The sequence below is a fragment of the Sebastes umbrosus genome, chromosome 3, assembly GCF_015220745.1.
Source record: "Sebastes umbrosus isolate fSebUmb1 chromosome 3, fSebUmb1.pri, whole genome shotgun sequence".
NCBI classification, from domain to species: domain Eukaryota; kingdom Metazoa; phylum Chordata; class Actinopteri; order Perciformes; family Sebastidae; genus Sebastes; species Sebastes umbrosus.
The window spans coordinates 21,916,566-21,928,661 of record NC_051271.1 but is presented as its reverse complement, the minus strand read 5'-3'; the positions used below and the strand labels follow the sequence as shown (position 1 = coordinate 21,928,661).

General features: G+C 36.7%; 1 protein-coding gene across 1 annotated transcript in view; it reads left to right on the top strand.

Moving 5' to 3' along the window:
• The first annotated feature begins 4,231 nt into the window (after nt 1-4,231).
• fam160a1a (family with sequence similarity 160 member A1a) overlaps nt 4,232-12,096 on the top strand; it is a 34,906-nt gene continuing 27,041 nt past the window's right edge. The window contains exons 1-2 of the mRNA XM_037764806.1: nt 4,232-4,375; nt 4,458-4,541. The gene's annotated coding sequence lies outside the window, so the exon portion shown is untranslated. The remainder of the gene's footprint in view (nt 4,376-4,457; nt 4,542-12,096) is intronic.

The window sequence follows — 12,096 nt, the reverse complement described above, 5'->3', positions numbered from 1 at the left end:
AAGAATTCATAGGTTTATGAGAATAAAGTCATAATATTAGTATATATATGTGTAGCAGTACAGTAGTAGTAATTTTACATGTTATTTTCTTTTTTTCTCGTAAAGTTATGACTTCACTCTCGTTATATTACGACTTTTTTTCTTGTAAAGTTATGACTTTATTCTCGTAATATTACGATTTTTTTTCTCGTAACGTTGTGACTTTATTCTGGTAATATTACGACTTTTTCTCGTAATGTTGTGACTTTATTCTCGTAATATTATGACTTTTTTTTATCGTAAAGTTATAACTTTATTCTCATTATTTTATTACTTTTTATCGTAAAGTTATAACTTTATTCTCATTATTTTATTACTTTTTATCGTAAAGTTATAACTTTATTCTCATTATTTTACTACTTTTTTCTTGTAAAGTTATGACTTCACTCTCGTTATATTACGACTTTTTTTCTTGTAAAGTTATGACATTATTCTCATAATATTACGACTTTTTTATCGTAAAGTTATGACTTTATTCTCGTAATATTACGACTTTTTTTATCGTAAAGTTATAACTTTATTCTCATTATTTTACTACTTTTTTCTCGTAAAGTTATGACTTTATTCTGGTAATATTACAACTTTTTTTCTCGTAAAGTTATGACTTTATTCTGGTAATATTACTACTTTTTTTCTCATAAAGTTGCGACTTTATTCTGTAAATCTTTGTACGTTGTTTTCATTTCCTATAATTGGAATGATTAGGAGCATTTTTATTGCCTCAATGGCTCTCAACATGGTGATGGAGAGCCAGCGAGCAGCTAACGGTGCTAACAGCGCTAAACAGTGCAAACAACGGCGAAAGTGCTGACAGAGCCAGCAGTGTTTCCCTGAGGGGGAACCAGAAGGTGGGTGCAACGCTTCTCTGATGACGCTGTTGGTTGGGAAGGCGTTATTAGCAGTAACCGCTAGGCTACATAAGAGCAGTGCAGAGCAGCAGCCCTGAGCCAGCCAGTGGGGCACGCTCACATGCACCAACATGCACTATAAGGCATGTGCAGCTGGCCCATGTAAACAAAGCACAGAGAAGCTCAGATTACAACACACACAGAGAGAGAGAGAGAGAGAGAGAGAGAGAGAGCGAGAGAGAGAGAGAGAGAGTGAGACTTAATTATCTGCTCAGGTAGACGTTACTCCTCTATGTCTTTACATAGACAATAGTTGTTTGCTGCTATATTAATGCTCTGGATATCGAATGTCGCACCTGTAGGCCTATGCTTGTTTTTTTTAGCAGAATGATGTGATATTGGGGATGGGAGGGAGGGTTTTTGTGAATGTTCGTTCTGTTTATTCAAAATGAACAAAAAGCCAATCAACATAGTATTTTTTTTGGTGATCAAATTTGTATTAGGCCTATTATTTGAACCAAACAGATGTAGACATACAATCAGCAATACAGCAGTGAATAAAGGTAATCAAACAAAACATTATAAAGGACGGGTCAGTAAGATTTCACAAAAATATGACAGACCACAAAAAGTGAAGTAGCTAAGTATTAGTATTTACTCAAGTCCTGTAGTGCAATTTTGAGGTACTTGTACTTTATTTGAGTATTTCCAGTTCATGCTACTTTATACTTTCACTCCACTGCATCTCAGTGGGAAATATTGTACTTTTTACTCCACTAGATTTATTTGATAACTTTACGTTTGTAACATTAATGCAAGACTTTTACTTGTAGCAGAGTATTTCTACACTGTGTTATTGCTAATTTTTACTAAAGTTAAATGTCTAAATACTTCTTCCATCACTGGTCATCTTTTTAAAGTCATAAATACCTTCTCTGAATGGATGGAGACACAACTCTGAAATTGCAATTAACTGCTTTTCCACTAGATGTTGCTACAGCCCTGGTCATTTTTATAGCCTGTAAACAAACATTAAGTCAAAAATAAATGTCTAAAAGGATATTATTTATAATTTCATGCTGGAAATCACAATGATCATGATCCCACTGGAACTGCAGACAGCAACACTGGGTGGATTTAAAGATCCTAAAGCCTATACAGTGTAAAGGGTATAATGTGGGGTTAATAAACATATTAAATGTGATTTCTGGATTAACTGGACGGGGAATAAGAAATTCTTGTCTCAAATAAGACATGGAGATAAATGTGACAATCCTTATGATTTCAGTCCTGGTTGATTTATTTTCTATTTGAGTGAAAACAATGGATTTGTGCTCAGAGTTTATCAGTCTGGAGTCTTTTTGTTGATACATGAGAATAGAAGTAGAATAGAAAATGTTTATTTTTTTATACATGAGCTTCAAGTTTTCATATTTGTGTGCATAGTTCCATTTTAGGCCAAAACACTGGCATTTTTTTCGGGGAATGTGAACACAGACACACATTTGTTAATACTGCAAATATATAAATATTCCAATACTTTCATCAATAGTCCATAGGCTCAATCACCACTGTGTTACCTCATTTGGCTATAGATAGTGACTTAAAGCTGCAGTGGGTAGAATTGGAGCAAATATGATAAAATAAAAAAAACAGTCACTATATCCTGACAGTAGCGCATGAGACAGGTAATCTGAAAAAATCATGGGCCTCTGTGTGGAAAACAACCAATCAGAGCCGAGCTGGAGTCTGCCGTCTCTGAGCAGCTGTCAATCACGCACAAACTCTGATCAAACGGTCCAATTAGGCAGCGCTGATCAAATATGAATCAATATTCGGTTACTGTAATGCCTATTTCTCTCCTCAAATGTTTTCAGAATCATCTTGTAGTGTATTGTTAAGCTGTAAAATGAGAAACATTGTGACCCAGCAGCCATGTTGAGACCAGATGAGGAAATGCCAAGCTCCGCCCACCAGCCACAGAAACAGAAACAAATGAGACTTCTACTGCTTCTTCTTCTTCTTTGGTGTTTATTGGCGGTTGGCAAACCATCTTAGAGGTGCATTACCGCCACCATCTGGACTGGAGTGTGGAGCAACAGATTGTATAGAAACAAAATAAAAAAATAAAAAAATAAATAATAATAATAATAATAATAATAATAATAATAATAAAATAATAATAGAAAAAAAAATAAAATACATATTTTTAATAATAATAATAATAATAATAATAATAATAATATAATGAGGAAAACTCTAGATTCGTTTAACTAAATTAGTTTATCTTAAAAGCTGAATAATTTCACAGTATATGTTATCTGCTGTATTCCCCAATATACCTGACAATGAAAAGTCCTTCCCTAGTGACTGTAAAAGGTGATTCCTCTGGATACTGTAACTCCTGCAGTGTAAAAGTATATGTTCGACATGTTTCTGGTTGATTACAATATGTGCATTTCCCAGTTGGGTGCTTGCCTATTCTATATAATGTATGGTTAAGACCTTTATGTCCGATTCTCAGTAGAGTGATGACATTTTCTTCCCTTCTTTTCCAACAAATGAGACTTGAATTTGTCACATAGCTCTCATCCATCCTGTCCTTGCACCTCACGTTTTTGTCCAACAGGTGGCGACATACTGTTGAGATGTGACTTCTCTAATCTTATCTGTTATTTTGATCGTGTCTTGATAAAAGTAACCAAATATGACAACTTTTTTTAACTGCCTCAAAATCAGTATAGGATCAGGCTGTAATGCAAAAATAAGATTATGCAATTCTTATTCTCATATTAAGGTTTTAACTGGAACCTGGAAAGGGTTGTTTTTATGCAGAGAGGAGAGGTACCTTATGGAGACCAAACACATTCAAGTGGATTAAATAGACACTTTATATTGAGTTATACTTGTGTTTTTTTTTTTTTTTTGTAAATATGTTTTATTGATTTTCAAAGATTTTATCCCACAAAAATAATAAATACAAACCATTTATAAATCAAACAAAGGAAGTTCCCTTCCCCACCCACCTATCCATAAGGTCACAGGTTACAGAATACATTTAGTTGCATGAAGGAAAGATATACAATAAACAAAAGACTGGGGCTGGGGAAATAATTAGGAAAATAACTTATAAAGAGACAAAAGGAAAATAGATAAATGAAAAAGTAAATAAATAAATAAATAAAAATAAGATAAAGAGAGAAAAAAGAAAATAAATAAATGAAAAAGTAAAAAAAGAAATAAAAATAAGATAAAGAGAGAAAAAAGAATACTTGTGTTTTTTACACATGCATATATAAGCCACTTATCATTTACTATGAGGGAAACTAAACTAGTGCTCCTCCAGTGGATGTGGGCCTGTATGTAGTGTGTCAGTGGGAGGAGCGTTCAGAGAGGATTAGTGCGCTGGTTTCACCTACAGTATGTGTGTGTGTCTCTCTGTGCGTGTGTGAGTGTGTTTTTGCGTTGCAGACCAGTGAAGTAGCTCGGTAAGGTTACACGTACGCGTACTCTCTTATGAAAGGAGGGGATATTATGCTGCTGTGACCAACTCTGTTATTTCTTCCTGAGAGGACATACCGAGTGTGTGTTTGAGGTTAAACCTGCTGCTGAGCGTCTTTATACCGTCCAACCGGAGAGAGGATCCGTCCCACGGTAAGACAGAGAGAGAGAAAGAAAGAAAGACAACTCTTATAGTCTGGTTTACAGCTGTAGCTTTGTCTCACCTGTTAAAGTACAACATGTCTGGTGTTGTTGGACCATGTGTGTCTGTGATTGACATGTGCTGCTGGTTATCAGGGTTGGGTTTCTCTCTAGCAGCAGCAGCAGCAGGGCAACCAGAGGTCTCTGCTGGGTTTACTGGGGTATTACCAGTAAACAAACAACAACACAGTTAGTTTTTTTTCATCATTGTAATTGTAATTGTAATTTTCCATCCTTGTTTCATCCTGTTTATCTTGGTCTCTGTCTGTGGATGTGTGTGATTTTGTTGTCTGCTCTGCTGACCTGTTTTTATTCTGCCTGTATGTCTGTAAAGCACTTTGGTCAGCTCATGTTGTTATAATAAATTTGACTTGACTTGACTTGACTAAAGTGAAAACTCTGCTGTTCTTCACTGTTGTGTCCTCACCATAGAGACCAAAAGTAGATCCACCCTAACTCTTAAAATCACAGTTTGTGCAACCTCAGCCAATAAGCCAGTCACTGTTTAATAACATGTTTTCAATATCTGGTTTCACAATCTTGCAGAAACCTGCAGTGCTTGCAGCAATCATTCCTCGTAAAAAAACATATTGTATCCACGTGTTGTTGTTGTTGTTGTTATTATTGTCAGCTCTTGGCAAAGTTATTTACAGCCACATACTGTAGAAGAAGTCTGAAGTGCATGCCTTTACCTGTCCTGATTCTCCTGCTGCTCCTGTAATGAGCTTTTGAACTCAGGTATCCACTGTGAATGCAGCCGGTGTTGAGTTACACAGCAAACAGCATTAATGTTTCATGGCTGGCTGTGTTGTGTGAGTGTCATTCCTTACAGGTGTCCTCTTCTCACCTGCTAAATCAATGTGATCCACAGTCAGCTGATGTAAACAGGCTGTTTTTTTTGGGGAGAAAAGATGTCAAACATGACTGAGTAAACTGTGTTGTTGTTCAGGTTTCTCTCTCTTTCTGTTGAGGAATAGTCAGAGGAGCTACTTCATCTTGTGTCTGTATTATTTAGCTGCAGCAAGATGGTTATTTTTCAACCTGTTTGTTTGTTTGTTGTTTGTTTGCGTGTTTTTAAGTTATAGCTGGATATTTCAAAAGCCTGATAAATTTGTTTTTAGGGCTGCGGCTAACAATAATTTTTATTATTGACCAATCAGTTAATGATTTTCTCAATTAAGCAGTTCATTTTGTCTATAAAGTGGCAGAAAATAGTGAAAAACACCATTCAAACTGTTTATTTTGGTCCAGTGAACTGTCCAAAACCTAAATATCTTTAGCCCTCTTTCATGAGACACAGACAAGCACCAAATCCTCACATTTGACACATTTAAACCAGAGAAATTTGGGCATTTCTTTGCCTGAAAAATGACAAAATGATCAATCGATTATCAGAATAGTTACATTTTTATTTCAATGGACTAATCAATTAATTAGATATTTTGTGTCCACTCTTTAAATTGAGTTGATTAGACTTTTAACACAACAGCGGGCATTTTTCTGGAACATTTTTAAAAATAGTTTTCTCTGGAACTAGGGCTGCACAATATTGAAGAAAATACCCAGTTGCAGTTATTTTGACTGATATTCCAATTGCGATATGAATTGCAATATTAGAGGGAAATGACAATATTACATAATTCTTTTCATTTTCATTGAAAAACATTTGAATATGATTATGGTGTGATTTCTGCAGAGATCTGTACAAAACAAAGATGTTTTCTTAAGTCTGTAGAATATTATGTCTTGGCCAGGACATCTCTTTAGCACAACAATATTTATTTTAAAATTGTATTTTGACACACATTTCGCCTTTAACAAATATTGAGATTTAAAAATTGCAGTATGCCATATTGCGATTCGGATAAAATTTGTATTAATTTTGCAGCCCTATCTTGAACGCACTTGAATGAAGTAAACCTAGCACAAGAATCCCATGATTACTGCCTGTTATTATAAAAGAGTACATTTGGTAGCCAGTGAATGGAGTTTAGTTGTCATGTAGATGGTTCAGTTGTGATCACGTGACCTGTATGGACTTTTTTTTTGGGTCATGGTCACTTTCACATCCCCTGCCTACAGCTATCACGTGACTGAAACTCCATACTTCGAACCATTTCCATCTCCTCCTGTTTGTTCTTTAATTTGAGAACAGATGTCATCCACTAACGTCTGCATGCCATCATCTAATGTGGCTGCTGTGGTCTTAAAACAGCTCTTCATGTGGATGCTCTTTAAAGCCCAGTGTAGCACACTACCAGTGGCTGTTTTCTGCACTCTGCTGGGCTGCTCTCAGGAAGTTGGAAGGGATGTAAATATATCTCAGGGTTTCTCAGCGGATGCCGTCATAAAGGATGTGAAATTATGAGGTTTTCATGATTGTAGGGAAGCAGTTTAGTGTGATTTCATCATTTTGTTTAACAAAGCTGCACTTATTCAGGACTGTTTCATAGAGAGTACTGTCTGATCTCTGTTGTTCATAATTGGTTACATGCTGCGGGTCTCTGGCTGCCTCTTAATCAGTTCCACTCCAGAGACTACAGCAAAAAATGTAAATCTCTACAAAGTTTCCCATATTTTTCATAACGGCGTCCTAGACAGGTTGAACATCAATACTGACAGGCAGCAGAGACTGCAAGTGAAGTTTAAGCTTTATGTTACAAGTTTGTGAGGAATGAGAGGAATGTGTGGCTAATCAGTAATCTGTGTGATTATGAGTGATGTTCAGAGGGGACTCGAATCTCATAAAGTGGGAAATCCGTTTGATTAACATCAGTTTTCAGACTTGCAACCAAGACGTTCACACACAGGATCTCTGTGAGTCTCCATCGCAGCATGCCAGACTGTGAATAATGGTCATACTAATGTGATTAGATGTATAGGTTAAGGTCACAAGTTTGTGACTACGATCGGATTTGCTTCACCTTGCTCGTTGCTGCCTATACTGAACACAATGTTACCGATAGTTTGAAAGTTAACTAGTAGTGTATTGTAATTATTGAAAGAAATGATGCCAAAGGGACAGTTTTTTTGTAAGTTAGTGAGTTAAATACAGGATACATTTGGCAGAACTTGTGGGAAATTTAGGTGGAACATGTGCTGAGGTCACCATACCAGCAGGTGTGTGTGAACCTGTTTCCCACCACAGACACAGCCAGCTCAGCTTTGTCCCGTGTTTGGGATTAGCCCCACCTTCCTCGCTCGTGGCCCCACACTGACCCTGAGAAGTAACAGACAACATGACAGCTATGTGGCGATAGCGACTGACAGTATTTCTTAACGGCTCAAACTATAATAAATGGTCACCATCACCTTTTATTTAACCCTTTTTTTCATTAAAAGAATAGTTTTCTTTCCGAGAGTTAGACGTGAGGGTTGATTATCACTCTCATGTCTGTGTTGATAGTATGAAGCTCGCTTGGTACTCTTTAAAGGTGCTAAATTTGAAATTCAGAGCATTTATATCACAGCAAACAATTATTTGCTATGTAAAGATATAGAGGAGTAATGTCTACCTGAGCAGAGTATGAAGTCGCACTCCCTCTGTGTGTGTTGTAGGCTAGCTAATCCGAGTTTCTCAGTCCCAGTGTGTGTGCCCCACTGGCTAGCTAATCGCCGCCGCTGTGTACCGCACTTATATGGCGGTTACAGCTGATAACGCAATCCCGACTGGCGCCGTTAGCTACGAGCTGCTGGCTCAGACATCGCCATGTTGAGAGCTGTGTTGAAGCACTCGATATACTCTGAATTTCGAATTTAGCACCTTCAAGGCCTGACAGCAACTCCAAAGCTCACTAATTCATATCTCATTTATTTAATCCATACACAAATAGAAATGCAAACAAGACAAGTTGTGGTTTTAGGGGGGAGATAAATGCTGTAGCTTTTTCTAAGCGTTCAAAAGACATGTGTAGAGACTTCCTGGAATCAGTAAGATTGTCAGTTTTTACATTATTGTTTGTGTACGGATTAAACAAATTAGACATGTGTTAAAGAGCAAGTTTTTGATGTGTCGGTAGGTATATTTTTTTTATCTTTGGAGAGAGCCAGGCTAGCTGTTCTCCCCATGATCCTTAGCCTGTGCTGGGTTAAGCTAACAACGTTCAGGCTTTAGCCCCTTACCAAACATGCAGACACCAGAATGGTCTATTCTGTTATTTTGTTAGAGTACATATCGGCCCATTTTGTTGACTAGCCTGTGTTCCAGTTTAGCACAAAGAATTAGCCTCTTTCCCCCGGCGAACTCTCTGTGGTGTCTTTTAAAAAGCTTCTCTTTAGAGTGAAAGGAATAGTAGGCGAACTGAATCAGGTTGAACCACTTCTGTTGTCTAAGAATGACCTGGAACGAAGGCACACATTATGCTTACGAAAGCCTGCAGGTTGTCCTATAGAAAAGCCACAGACATAAAGTAAAACATTATTGTGCATGAGGTGTAAGCGGCCAGTGATTACTACTTTTACAACGAGCCACCAGCATATACATTAGTTTGCATCTCTTTTGCCTTGAAAATGTATGAGAGAAAAAGGTCATCATATAGGAGAAGAGTGAAGCCACGTGAAGGCGAAACTAAACTTTTTCTCTCCTTAACTGCCTTAAAAGAGTGAAAACAGAAAAAAAAACAGGTTATCCACACTCAAACTAATATTTGATGCAGATGAGCCCGGCAGGCATTTTTGTTATGCACTGCATTTCTTCTAAAAACAAACTCCTTTTTGGAGTTAGCTGTGTATCCATAGCTTTTTGAACCCTCTTTTCATCCAGTTGGCTAATAACTGGAGTGCAGTGCCGCAGCTTGCTCTCATCATCTCTCCGATAAACATCTCTGAACTTCACAGACATGCTCCATCTTCCACATGCAAACATGGCTTCCTCTTTTTATCAACAAGTGAGACGTGATGCAAACGAGTTGTAGAGGAAGCAGCAGGAGCAGGAGCAGAGATAGGATATACCAACACTAAACACATTCTTATCACTGACAGACGCCTATTGTAGCGTGGGGATGGGCTAAATACCAACATGAGAGAAGGAATGATGTCACCAGCCCACATTGTGTTCATACAATGTGGTCATTTAGCCTGTGATGGTAAGACAGAAACTTAAGGAAACATGTGTTGTGACATGTTATTTAAAGAAAACAGAAACCATTTGTAACATTTGGGTTATGAAAATTTGGGAGGGTTATAATGATACAAAGAGAAATTCTGTTTGTGTCCCGTGCGTTAAGTTTCACGTTACAATCAGCTGTTCGTTCGTGTCCCGTGTTCACAACGTTCAGTTTTTTTTTCACTTTACAAACGTAGTAGTTTTAATCCCAACCATGTTGTTTTTTCCCCAAACCTAACTAAGTGGTTTTGTTGCCTAAACCTAAGCAAGTGTTTAAATCACAACATTTTACTGTTTACTGCAACCGAAAAGTGATGCCGAGAGGTCTGACAAAGCCTCAGTGTGTGACGAGTTGGGATGAGAACATAATGTTCGTGTTCTGCGGTCCTTCCCTGTGTTATCAAAAGTTACATCTAGCTCCCTGGGTGGTGAAGAACAATCTGTACACTTACACACCCATAATGTACGTGCACATGCATTGACTCGTATTCATACACACAGGTGAGGTATGCCATCCCACTTTGCCAACATCAGCAGCAGGAACTGTCTCACATATTCCCGTCTACAGTAAAAAAAAAACCTCTCTTTCAGGAGTGTTGCAGCATGTGAAGTTGGCCACATATCTCTGAGCTTAACATTGAGGCATGAGGGCTCTTTTATCCTCTTGTTGGCATCTTTAAGTCTTTATCTACTTCTTTTATTGAGCTCAGTTTTTGGAACGGTGTATTTTTCCCCTCCGAGTGTTCGGTACTGCTGTTACCTCCTCTTCTCCCAGCTTCACTAAGCACCTGCGTGTGTGTTTGAACATGTTAATGAAAATATCTTCTTGTGATCAGTGAGCACTATGGTACCAGCAGCCGGTTTGTTTCTGAAACCAGTTTGGAGAATGAATACAACAGCCAACACCCTGTTAGCCTTCATGTACATGTGAAAATCCACAGACAGGCAACATGGAGCAGCGCTGCTTACATAATCACAGTCTTATCTCATAATCTATTTAGAGTCATTATTCAGCACCTGTTGGGCTTGTGTTGTGTTGTGTTTGTAGGACAATTATGATTCATGTATGATAGAATTAAGTTCATTGGAGACTTTTTTTTATGTTTATTATCCCCGTTGTAAACAGAAGATACTCAAATTGTTACATGTTTTTTAACCATATGTTACATGTAAAAATAATAACATATAGACGTTATGTATATGGCAAAAGCAGTACATACAATTTATATATATTTATATACATATATATGTATATTTTTTATATATATATATATATATATATATATATATATATATAAACAAATATATATTGTATAATAACTACCCCCCCGCAAATCAAACTAACAAACAAAAAACACAGTCTTAAAGGTAAATTGAAAAATAAGTAGTGATACAAATTTGTATTATTGGGTCAATAAAACAGCAGAATTAAAATAATAATAAAAAAGTATTTGGAGACTTATTTTAACAACGTCAAAACAACAAAAAAAAAAAATTCCAATTTCGATCCACTTCTTTTCACAGTAGGTCCACAAAAAACTAAAAATAAATATATATTAATTCTTCATTTGATAGCCAAAATGACAATAATTAAATGTCTATTTATTTAAGATATCTTTGCATCCATTTTAGATTTGTAATTTTCTCTGAACATGAGTTAGTCTGTCTCTCCTGAAGATAAATGGTCCAACACGGTGGTCACTGAGCGGAATAATGGAGACATATATAAGAAAATAAATGGCCTTCTTCCTTCCTGCTGTGTTGTTGATTGGATGAGGATGAGGAGGGTGAAGACTATAAATTATCAGACCAGGCACTCTCTGTCCCTTCAATGGCTTCACCTGTAGCCCTTAAATATTTCATCAGCTACTATCACTTTAATGGGCTTGTCCGTTACTGGGTTGCCATGGCGCCCACCGGGAGACTAAATTATATAATAAGGCTCGACTTTTCTTCTGTCTGCCAGAGGTTACAGTATCTAGCATCCAGTGGTGGAATGTAACTAAGTACATTTACTCAAGCACTGTACTTAAGTACAATTTTGAGGTATTTGTTATTTACTTGAGTATTTCCATTTTATGCTACTTTATAATACTACTCCTCTACATCTCAGAGGGAAATATTGTACTTTTTACTCCACTACATTTATTTGATAACTTAAGTTACTTTACGCAGATTTAGGTTATTAATACAAAATATAAATCAACCAATGTAGTATGATGTATTATTATATATTAAGCAACCAAGCAGTATATAAAGTAGGGCTGTCAAAGTTAATGCGATAATAACGCGTTACTGCAAATTCGTTTTAACGCCACAATTTTAAACAGATAAAAAATGTGTGATTAATTTGCCATTAATCGCAATTAAATATTTTAATCGATTGACAACCCTAACATAAAG